Source organism: Sapajus apella, unplaced genomic scaffold (assembly GCF_009761245.1).
Source record: "Sapajus apella isolate SASKATOON/1434 unplaced genomic scaffold, GSC_monkey_1.0 scaffold33, whole genome shotgun sequence".
Classification (NCBI taxonomy): domain Eukaryota; kingdom Metazoa; phylum Chordata; class Mammalia; order Primates; family Cebidae; genus Sapajus; species Sapajus apella.
The window spans coordinates 7,536,550-7,546,901 of NW_022436973.1; the positions used below are offsets into that span (position 1 = coordinate 7,536,550).

At 46.5% G+C, this 10,352-nt stretch overlaps 1 protein-coding gene and 1 pseudogene across 3 annotated transcripts in view; one reads left to right on the forward strand and one right to left on the reverse strand.

Moving 5' to 3' along the window:
- The window catches only part of PHF20 (PHD finger protein 20), a 167,523-nt gene extending 160,579 nt beyond the window's left edge, over positions 1–6,944 (reverse strand). For 2 of the 3 annotated variants that reach the window (XM_032295092.1, XM_032295087.1), the window contains exon 1: positions 6,816–6,944. The gene's annotated coding sequence lies outside the window, so the exon portion shown is untranslated. The remainder of the gene's footprint in view (positions 1–6,815) is intronic. The other variant, XM_032295091.1, reaches the window with a different exon arrangement.
- A 1,768-nt stretch (positions 6,945–8,712) lies between these two features.
- LOC116563090 lies at positions 8,713–8,806 on the forward strand (annotated as a pseudogene).
- Positions 8,807–10,352: the final 1,546 nt, after the last annotated feature.

The following is a 10,352-nucleotide window of genomic DNA, read 5'->3' on the forward strand; positions in this document are numbered from 1 at the left end:
AACCCCTTCTCAAAAAAAAAAAAAAAAAAAAAAAGAATGTCTATCAAGAAAAATGTAGCGGGGCACGGTGACTCACACCTGTAATCCCAGCACTTTGGGAGGCCGAAGCAGGCAGATCACCTGAGGTCAGGAGTTTGAGATCGGCCTGACTAACATGGAGAAAACCCATCTCTACCAAAAATACCAAATTAGCCGAGCATGATGGCACATGCCTGTAATCCCAGCTACTTGGGAGGCTGAGGCAGGAGAATTGCTTGAACCCAGGAGGCAGAGGTTGTGGTGAGCTGAGATTGTGCCACTTGCACTCCAGCCTGGGCAACAAGAGAGATCCGTCTCAAAAAAAAAGAAAAGAAAAAAATGTAAACATCCTCCCTATTACATCTGAGGAAGCTGAAGAAGGAAAAAAAACTCCAGAAGTTAAATATATCTCTTTTTTTTTGACACAAAGTCTTGCTCTGTCACCCAGGCTGGAGTGCAGTGGTGCAATCTCAGCTTACTGCAACCTCTGCCTCCTGGGTTCAAGTGATTCTCCTGCCTCAGCCTCCCAAGTAACTGGGACTACAGGCACAAGCCACCATACCCGGCTGATTTTTTTGTATTTCTAGTAGACAGGGCTTTCACCATATTGGCCAGACTGGTCTCAAACTCCTGACCTCATAATCCACTCACCTCAGTCTCCCAAAGTGCTGGGATTACAGGCATAAATCACCATGCCCGGCCTAAATATACCTTTAAGTCCTGATATCCAAGCCCCATCAGCAACTGTCTTTGAGAATAATCATGCATTTTCAAAGAACTGTTAGTTTTATTCATTTGTTAAGTTATTTGAAATACAGAGTTCTTACTATCCTTAACAACTCCTTGTGTGGGTTTTGTGGCTGTGTGTTCCTACAAGAGCACTTCGAAGTAATGGGGTCTCACTCTGTCACCCAGGTTGGAGTGCGGTGGTACAATCCTAGCTCACTGCAGCCTCTCAACTCCCACGTCAGCCTCCCAAGGAGCTGGGACTACAAGCAGGCACCACCATGCCTACTTTTTTTTGTTGTTGTTGTTTTTGGTAAAGACAGGAGTCTCACTTTTTTGCCCAGGCTGGTCTTGAACTCCTGGTTTCAAGCAATCCTCCCACTTTGGCCTCCCAAAGTGGTGGGATTACAGGCATAAGCCACTACACCCACATAACCACAAGTAATTGTTAAATGGTATTTGTACTTAGGATACACTTTCAAACTTCAGAAAGGGAGTTTAAACACCTTTACAATCCAGGAAGAAGTACCAGGCAATTAACTCCCACAGATACAGGAGATCCTGGGGAAGGGGACTAAGAGCATTACATCTCACTTTCCCCAAATCCCAGCCAAAGGTAAACAACCTGCTTGCTTCATCTTTAAATTTCATGCCCCCTGCGCTGCTAATTCAAACCAAAAAACAAAGCTGTGGAAAGGAGGAAATGGAGGCTCTTTTTAAGTACACATTAGATAAGAGAACTGACAAGTAAATACGGGGTATATAAAGTATGGACTCCTTCTTGGTAAGGCAGGGAAGTACCTAACATTGAATGGGGAACGTAGGAAGACTTCTTTGAGGATTTCAGGTAGTTCTGAATGAAAAATAGCATGGAACTGGAAGAAGACATGGAGGCAGAAGAATGCTAAAGTTGGGTATGAGAACAAGCTGGCTGCCTCAGCTAGAAAAAAGACAGTGGCAGAAGTGACTCGGACAACGGAATAACTGGCAGGCTGCCCAAGGGAGCACATGAAAGAAATCAGATCTGCTGCAACAAGCTTCCACAGGCAACTGGGTTTCTAAGCAAGGCAGCGACCAAGATTCAGCAAGTGTCAACTTTGCAGATAATCAGCCCCTCATTTTACAAATGGGGAGAAGCAGGCCTGTAACATTAAATCACTTGCCTGAGGTCTCACAGTGAGTGGAAGAGCTGGGACTAAGTCAAATCCAGATCAGATCCATTCCTGAATAGGATCTGACATTCATGTGAGGAATATGGGGTTGGGGGAGGACAGGGACACAAAATAGTCTAGTCATTCAGGTTTGTCCTGATTAGGGCTGGCAACAGGATCATGCTGGAAGAGGGCCATGACAGGTGACAGCCAGGGAAATAGGTACAGATGATCCAACACACTTAGAAAGGAAAAACACTTTCAGAGGTAGTCTTTGTCTCTAAAAAAAAAAATTTTTTTTTTAAAAGGAAAAACCCACTTGAGACTTAGAATACATTAGACATGTGGGTACAAAAGGAGAAAGATCATCATAAGGCACCATCACCATCAGAGAATATCATCTTCTCCCCAGCATTTACCTTTCTGGAGCACCCATTTAGAGAAAGCCAGCAGCTTCCATTCAAGATCGGGGCACCTACCTTTATCCTGGCTTTTCCCGGCCCATTTCCAGAACCCAGAAAACCAGGAAGGACTCCTTGGAAATTCCAACACCTGTGAACCTGCTGATGTGGGGTATCCCAGACTCCAAAAGCGAAGAACCAGATACAAGCTGGCTATGTAGTATTTATTAGAATGATTCTTTATCAATAATTATGTTCACATTCAAGTAAGAAATACGTAACCATTTAAATTTGGCAACAGCCAGGCATGGCAGCTCACACCTATAATCCCGACACTTTGGGGGACTAAGGCGGAGGACTGCTCAAGCCCGGAAGTTCAAGACCAACCTGGGTAAAATGGTAAGAGCTCATCTCTAAAATAAATTTAAAACTAGCCAGGTAGGGTGGCATGTGCCTGTGGTCCCTGAAACTCAAGAGGCTGAGGGGAGGATAGCTAGAGCCCAGAAGGTTGAGGCTGCAGTGAGCCATGATCACACCACTGTACTCCAGCCTGGGTGACAGAGTGAGACCCTGGCCCCGCCCCCTTCCCCCCCCCCCCAAAAAAAAAGACAATATATATAGAAACCAAACTTCTGGAAAAGTTTGGCCATGATTTAAAAAGCTATGTGCTAGAGGCCAGGTGCGGTGGCTCATGCCTGTAATCCCAGCACTTTGGGAGGCTGAGGTGGGCAAATCACCTGAGGTCAGGAGTTTAAAACCAGCCTGATCAACATCAGGAAACCCCATCTCTACTAAAAATACAAAATTAGCCAGGCATAGTGGCACATGCCTGTAATCCCAGCTGCTCGGGAGGCTGCGGCAGTAGAACCACTTGAACCCAGGAGGCAGAGGCTGCAGTGAGCCAAGATGGTGCCACTGCACTCCAGCCCAGGCACCAAGAGTGAAACTCCGCCCCCTCCCCCCCAAAAAAAGGCCGGGCAAGGTGGCTCACACCTGTAATCTCAGCACTTTGGGAAGCTGAGGTGGGTAGATCAAAAGATCAAGAGATTGAAACCATCCTGGCCAGCATGGAGAAAGCCCATCTCTACTAAAAATACAAAAATTAGCCAGGCATGGTAGCATGCCCCTGTAGTTCCAGCTACCTGCGGGGCTGAAGCACAGGAATTGCTTGAACCTGGGAGGCAGAAGTTGCAGTGAGCCAAGATGGCGCCACTGCACTCCAGCCTGGTGACAGAGCAAGACTCCGTTTCAAGAAAAACAAAGCTATGTGCTAGAATAACTAATTGAATATAACTAATAAAGGACCACAGCCTTGTACAAACTTTTAAGGGATGTGTGTCTGGATAAAGATAAAATAAAAAACAAAACCCCAGCATAAGACTAACTATCACCTTCCTATTTTCACAGAGAAATCTTTGTCTTTGTGTATAAAACCTCACTACTCAAAGTGTAGTTCAGCAATACAGCATCACTTGCAAATTAGAAATACATTCAGGTCCCATCCTAGATCTACCAAATCAGAATCAGCATTTCAACAAGACCCCTGGGTGACTTATATCCACAATTAAATTTGAGAAGCACTGGTGTAGAATACTTTAAGGGTGCACTGTACAGCAGTACACAGATAAAGTATCAAACAGCCAAAGAAAGAGACAAAGTACCTGTTCACTTTCAGTATACTATATTTTATTAGGTACTGCTCAGACAGACCTCCAGTGTTTTTCATAAATCTGGCATTTACTAATGACCACATGATCTAACTGTGGGATCTACTTCACTTCCGGAAACAACACAACTTAGTTCTAGGGCTTTCATGCACATGAAATATAAAACAGCTTAGTTGTTCTGAAAACATAATAATGGTCAATTTTATTCTTCAAGTCCCAACACTGAGTTCAGAGCACTTCTCCATAAGCCCCATTAATCTCTCCAGGTTTCTGGGAACATCATTAAATCCCTCAGCATCCTTAAGAAGCAGGTGCTTAGCAAACATCCAGTTTCCAAATGAGAGTCAGAGGGGCTTGATCCTGAAAATGTAGTATTTTCCTGCCTTGTCCTACTGGCATAGCTTCTTGGACCTAAAATCTCTCTCCTGCTGAGGCCTCATGCAGCTGCACACTCAAGTACTTCCCAAAAGGAAGAAAGGTCAGAGGTATCATTATCCCCAAGCACTTGGAATTCCAGCTGTGGAGAAATTAATCTGGCTGGGGGTTCAGGCTGAGAAGCCCTGAATAAGATCTGTAAAGGCAGAGGGAAACACAAAAGAAAGAACTATTGAGGCTCTTAAGAGACAAGAGGTCCCAGATATTTGCAGATTTTAAAGTGAGGATTGGGTGCAGATTTTAAAGACTGACAAGTATGTCAGAGGATGATTGGGAGAGAAAAATATCCATTTCCCCACCGACACCCCAGGGACAAGAACAAAGAGTGTCCAAGGGATTCCTCCAAATGGCATCTTTTCTTCATAAAAGATAGTAAGAAAGCCAATGTAGGGAAGAAGCTTATGGGCTAGAAGTAGTGCTGGAAAAATCTAAGAGTTTTGTTTTTGTTTGTTTCCTCCCCAGCACAAGGAGATAAAGCAAAGGAGAAAACAGTATGTACCTCAACAGAATCTTAGATCTTTTTTTTCTTTTCTTTTCTTTCTTTTTTTTTTTTTTTTAATAGAGACAGGGTTTCACCATGTTGGCCAGGATGGTCTCGATCTCTTGACCTCGTGTTCCGCCCACCTCGGCCTCCCAAAGTGCTGGGATTACAGGCGTGGGCCACCGCGCCCGGCGAATCTTAGATCTTATATAAAGTAAGCCACCAGAAGAATTCAGAGTCCTGTGATTAACCAAAGAAATGGTTTCCCCTTTGAATCCAGCGCTGAGGTCCCAGGCAGTTCTAGACTTCAGCCCACCTCCAGCACAAGGGAAATCTTTACAGCCACTACATACGCAGAACAGTTCCAAAGACAGAAACCAGAAAAATGTTTGGGGATTGGACAAGCCAAGAAGAGATCCTGCTTGCAGAAAGATAAGATAGACCTATGAAAAAATATGTGCAGGTAGCCCTTTAGGAGAGGAATTCTTCCCTGGAGGGGGAGGAGAATTCAGGAGGTGTGACTCTAGGAAGTGTGCTGGGGCGGGGAAAGGGGAAGGCCGCAGAAGCAGAGAAAAAGTACCATGCTGAGCAAAGATATGTAGTCGGCACTCGCCAGAGGAAGGAAGAGGAAATGGGTGCACTGACCAGACTGGGAGAGCACCTCAAGAGGAATGTGGCTCCAAAAAGGGAAGGAAACAGGAATGAAAATGTCTTGGATGACAGAAAAGCTAAAACGGGCAGGAAGGCATGCTCAAAACCACGGATCATCCACCACCTAGAAATGAGGACTCAGGAAAAAGGTGTCCCCCCCTCCAAATTTAAGAACCGTTTGGAAAGTGGCTGCACCCTGAGAGTTGTATAACTAAAAGGGGTTCATCTCGTACATTTGGGGAGCACAAGAAACAAATATACTCCAAGATATGAAAATGAGTCTCCCTCAGCAAACAAGGTAGTTTGATTTGAAGAACACATGAAAAGGGTGTAACCCCAAGAATATTGTCTCGGGAAAAGGCAGTGAATTACCTTATTTGTGAAACTGTAAATAAGTACCCACAAACTTCAGAATTTGGACATCCTTTTCGGCGCAACCTCAGATTTGAAGGGCTGAGGAAAGGAAGCGGCCCCCAAATTTTAGAAATTCCAGAAGGCATGCTCTCAGATTTGGGACCTGGAAAAGAGGGATTCTTCCTTGGAGTAGTGGGGATAAAAGAAAGTATCCCAAAACTTTGGCTAATGGACCCCAAATCTGAGGACCTGATAACAGGGCGAATCTCTAAATTGGAACGGAAATGCAGAATTAAATTGGAGGCCCGAAAAAAACGAGTGTGCTCCCAGTTTGGGGGCTGAAGAGGCTGCATAGAAATTGAGATAAAAATACCAGGGCTACCACTTCAGAAAGGGGGTGTGCCGCCCAGTTTTAAGAACTATAGAGAAAAGGGACACTCCCATATTTGGGGTCTTGAGAAAGGAATGTGATCCCCAGAATAGAATTAAAAAGCCAATTTTAAAAAACGTATTCCCAAAGCACAAGGCAACAGCAGAGGTTGCTGATGAGGCTCTAGGGGCCCACACAGCTCAGGCTTGGGCCCTGGCGCTTACCAGCACCCCCAACACGGCCCGCTCCGCGCCCCGGGCCCGCACCCCACGGCCCAGCCCCCTCAGGCGGCGTTGATTGGCCGCAGCCGCCGTCACTCCTGCGCGTAGCCCCGGGGATTGGGCACCGCTCGCACGCCCGCCACGCTCTCAGCAGCAGTCCCAGGGCCTCCCTCCAGGCTGGGCGAGCGGGGCCAGGCGGGGAGCGGGGCCGGGCAAGGGACCGGAGCAGCGGTGGCGTCCGTCACCGTCCCCGCCCGCACGGCGCGCGCGCGGCGCGGGCCCGGCCCAACCCGGCCCTAGCCGGCCGGCTTCGCCTCGCCGAGCCTCGCCGCGAGCTCACCTCACGGCCCCACTCCGGCTGCGCCGCTCCAGGACCAACCGACAGAAGGACTCTGCGTGCTGCGCACCACGTGACACCCGGGACGCGCCCAGCGTATCCCCCGCCCTCCACACACACGCACCACCGCCACCACCGAGTGACGTAACGTCCCAGCTGCCCCGCCCCCGGCCCCGCCCGCCCGATCGCCGTGGCAACTGCCTGCTCAGGCCACGCCCACTGCCCTGACGCGCGGGAAACAGGCCCGCGCCCCATCAGGAACACGAAGTCCCCACTCACTCATAACCACTGAGATCACGGAAGCCGGGGTCTGGACGCTATCCATCACCTGTTAATTTTGCCACCTAAATGCGTCTCAAAGCTTCCCACTTTTCTCCATCCCACTGTGACCACCTCCATCGAAGTGACCACCATCTCACTCCATGACGGTGGTGGTCTCTACCCTATTACTCTTCGCCGTCGTAATCCATTCTTCTCACACCGGCAGTGCGATCTTTTCAAAAAACCATCCCCTGCTCAAAGCCTGTTTCCCTCCCTATTCCGGATTAAGATCTAAATCTTCACCTAGATTATCTACCAGGCTCTTCAAAATCTGGACCTGGCCTGCCGCTTTCTTATCCTCACACGCCAGCTCCCTCACATTCTCAGCGTCCTTCAACTCTGCAACTTAGCGTCCTTCAACTCTGCAACCAATCCAGTTTCTTCCCACCTAAGAGCCTTTACACTCTTTTCTCCTCCACTTTGTCATTAACTCCTAGAAAGGTTTCCAATTGCTGCTAAGGATAAGAAGCTATATTTTGTCAGGGAACGAAGGTCGGAGTTGAAGCCACCCCTAAAGAATATGAAGCCAGTTTTCTCTACAACTAGAAATGTCATAATAGAAATTAAAAAAAAAAAAAAAAAAAAAAAAGAATATGAAGCCAGGAGCAATAGCTCAAGCCTGTAATCCCAACGCTTTGGGAGGCTGAGACAGGTAGGATCACTTGAGATCAGGAGTTCCAGACCAGTCTGGGCAACATAGCTAGACTGCCATCTCTACAAGAAATACAAAAATTAGCCAGGCATGAACGTGCACACCTGTAGTCCCAGGTCAACCTTCTGAGTAGCTGGGACTGGAGGCCCACGCCACCATGCCTGGCTAATTTTTTTTTTTTTTTTTTTGAGACCGGGTCTCACTCACTGTGTCACTGAGGCTGGAGTGCAGTGGTGCAGTCTCAGCTTCATCATAACTTCCACCTCCTAGACCCAAGCAATTCTCCCACCTCGGTCTCCCAGGTAGCTGGGACCAATGCACCACTAAGTCTGTCTAATTTTTGCATTTTTTTGTAGAGACACAGTTTTACTTTGTTGTTCAGGCTGGTCTCAAACTCCTTGGCTCAAGTGATCCTCCCGCCTGAGCCTCCAGAAATGCTAAAATTACAGGCCTGAGCCAGCGAATCCAGCCTGAAGGGCGCTTTTTAAACAAGGGCTGGAGACTAAGGAGGATATTGCCTCAGTTGAGGTAGTCAGGGCAAAGAGCAGCCCTTAGGTAGAAGTACTGTGGAACCAGGGACAAAAGCTTCAGCTGCACTTGCTTCAGCAGTACATGTATTGCATTAAAATTGTAACAAGACTAGGATGGTGGCTGACACCTGTAATCCCAGCACTTTGGGAGGCCAAAACAAGCAGATTACCTGATGTCAGGAGTTCAAGACCAGCCTGGCCAACATGGTGAAACCCCATCTCTAATGAAAATACAAAAACTAGTCAGTCATGGTAGCGCATGCCTATAGTCCCAGCTACTTGAGAGGCTGAGGCAGGAGAATGACTTGAACCCAGGAGGCAGAGCTTGCAGTGAGCTGAGATCGCACTACTGCACTCCAGCCTGGGCAACAGAGCAAGATTCCATCTCAAAAAATAATAACAATGAAATAAAATAGTAACAATACAGAAAAGATTTGCATGACTCTTGCACAAGGATAAGCATGCAAATTCATGATGCATTCTGTACTTTTTAAAAAATCAGCAATTTGAGGATCAGCGCCACTCAGTCAAGTACTCACATACAGGAAGAAAGGGGCTTTGCAAGATCCTCTGGGTTTATGTCTATTAATATGAAATTGTTTAGATGTTAGTGGCTATGGTAGCACACAATGAATTTTTTGCCTCTCCCAACCACAATAATGTCAAGAACTTCAGACTGTGTAGCCCCATATAAATATAGCATGTTTCTTCATTTATTCAACCTGCATGTACTGAGAGTCAAATTCAAGATGGGCACTAGGCCGGGCACGGTGGCTCACGCCTATAATCCCAGAACTTTGGGAGGCTAAAGCAGGCGGATCATGAGGTCAAGAGATCGAGACCATCCTGGCCAACATGGTGAAACCCCGTCTGTACTAAAAATACAAAAAAATAGCCTGGCATGGTGGCACGTGGCTATAGTCTCAGCTACTTGGGAGGCTGAGGCAGAAGAATCCTTGAACCCAGGAGGCGGAGGTTGCAGTGAGCCGAGATTGCGCCACTGCACTCCAGCCTGGTGACAGAGCAAGACTCTGTCTCAAAAAAAAAAAAAAAAAAAAAAAAAAAAAAGATGGGCACCAAACACTCAGAGCACAATGAGATAGGCCCCACTCTCGAGGAGCTCACAGACTAGTGAAGTAATCATGGCAAGCAAAAGAGAAATATGTTACAAGGGACCCAGAGCTACAACAGGACTGCAGGCTCAGAAAACAAATAGGCATAAGGGCAGCTCCACCAACAGCAGCAACTGCTGCTCCCAGCAACACTGCACACCACTGCTGGGATCCAATCTTAATATCCCTTTGTCTTTTTGAGAGGCAAAGTCTTGGCCAGCAGCCACTGTCGATTGGCCAATCTCAGGTCACATGGACGAGTCCAGCCTGCCAGGGAAAGAAGAGAAGAATGATCTGCCTCTAAGGCTACTCCCCAGATGGGAAGTGGAGGTTGGAAGGAGACTGACACTGATCTGGGAAAAACAACTGAATACAGATATGAAAAAAGTACTTTGGGAGCTAAGCTCTTTGTGATTTAAAAACTTGCAGAAATTTGACTTGCCACTTCTTCTGAACTGAATATGAATGGAATGCTAGCCAGATAACTTCAGTTTACAAGGTTCAAAGTTCTCTGACTCCTTAATAACATCTATTTCTGCTTTAAGGTCCTCCCCAGCATCTTACTAATACTGTATTTCAGAACTATAGTCCCAGCCCTTAAAATGAGAGCACCAAAATCAAACCCTGTGTGCATCCATACGAAGTATAGGGTAGCACAAAAAGCATCCAATACCTACATGGAGAGTTGTCACTCTCCATAGGCATCAATTTTCTTCGATATTCACTTTTTTCACTCAATTAGATAATATATATCTACCAACACAGAATTGTCACGTTTAAGTTCAATAATATGTGAGAAAATATACTAAACTACAAAGCTCTATATAAATTAATTTCTGATTTCTCTGATTTCTTTCTTTCTCTCTCTTTCTTTCTTTCTTTCTTTCTTTCTTTTTCTTTCTTTCTTTCTTTCTTTCTTTCTTTC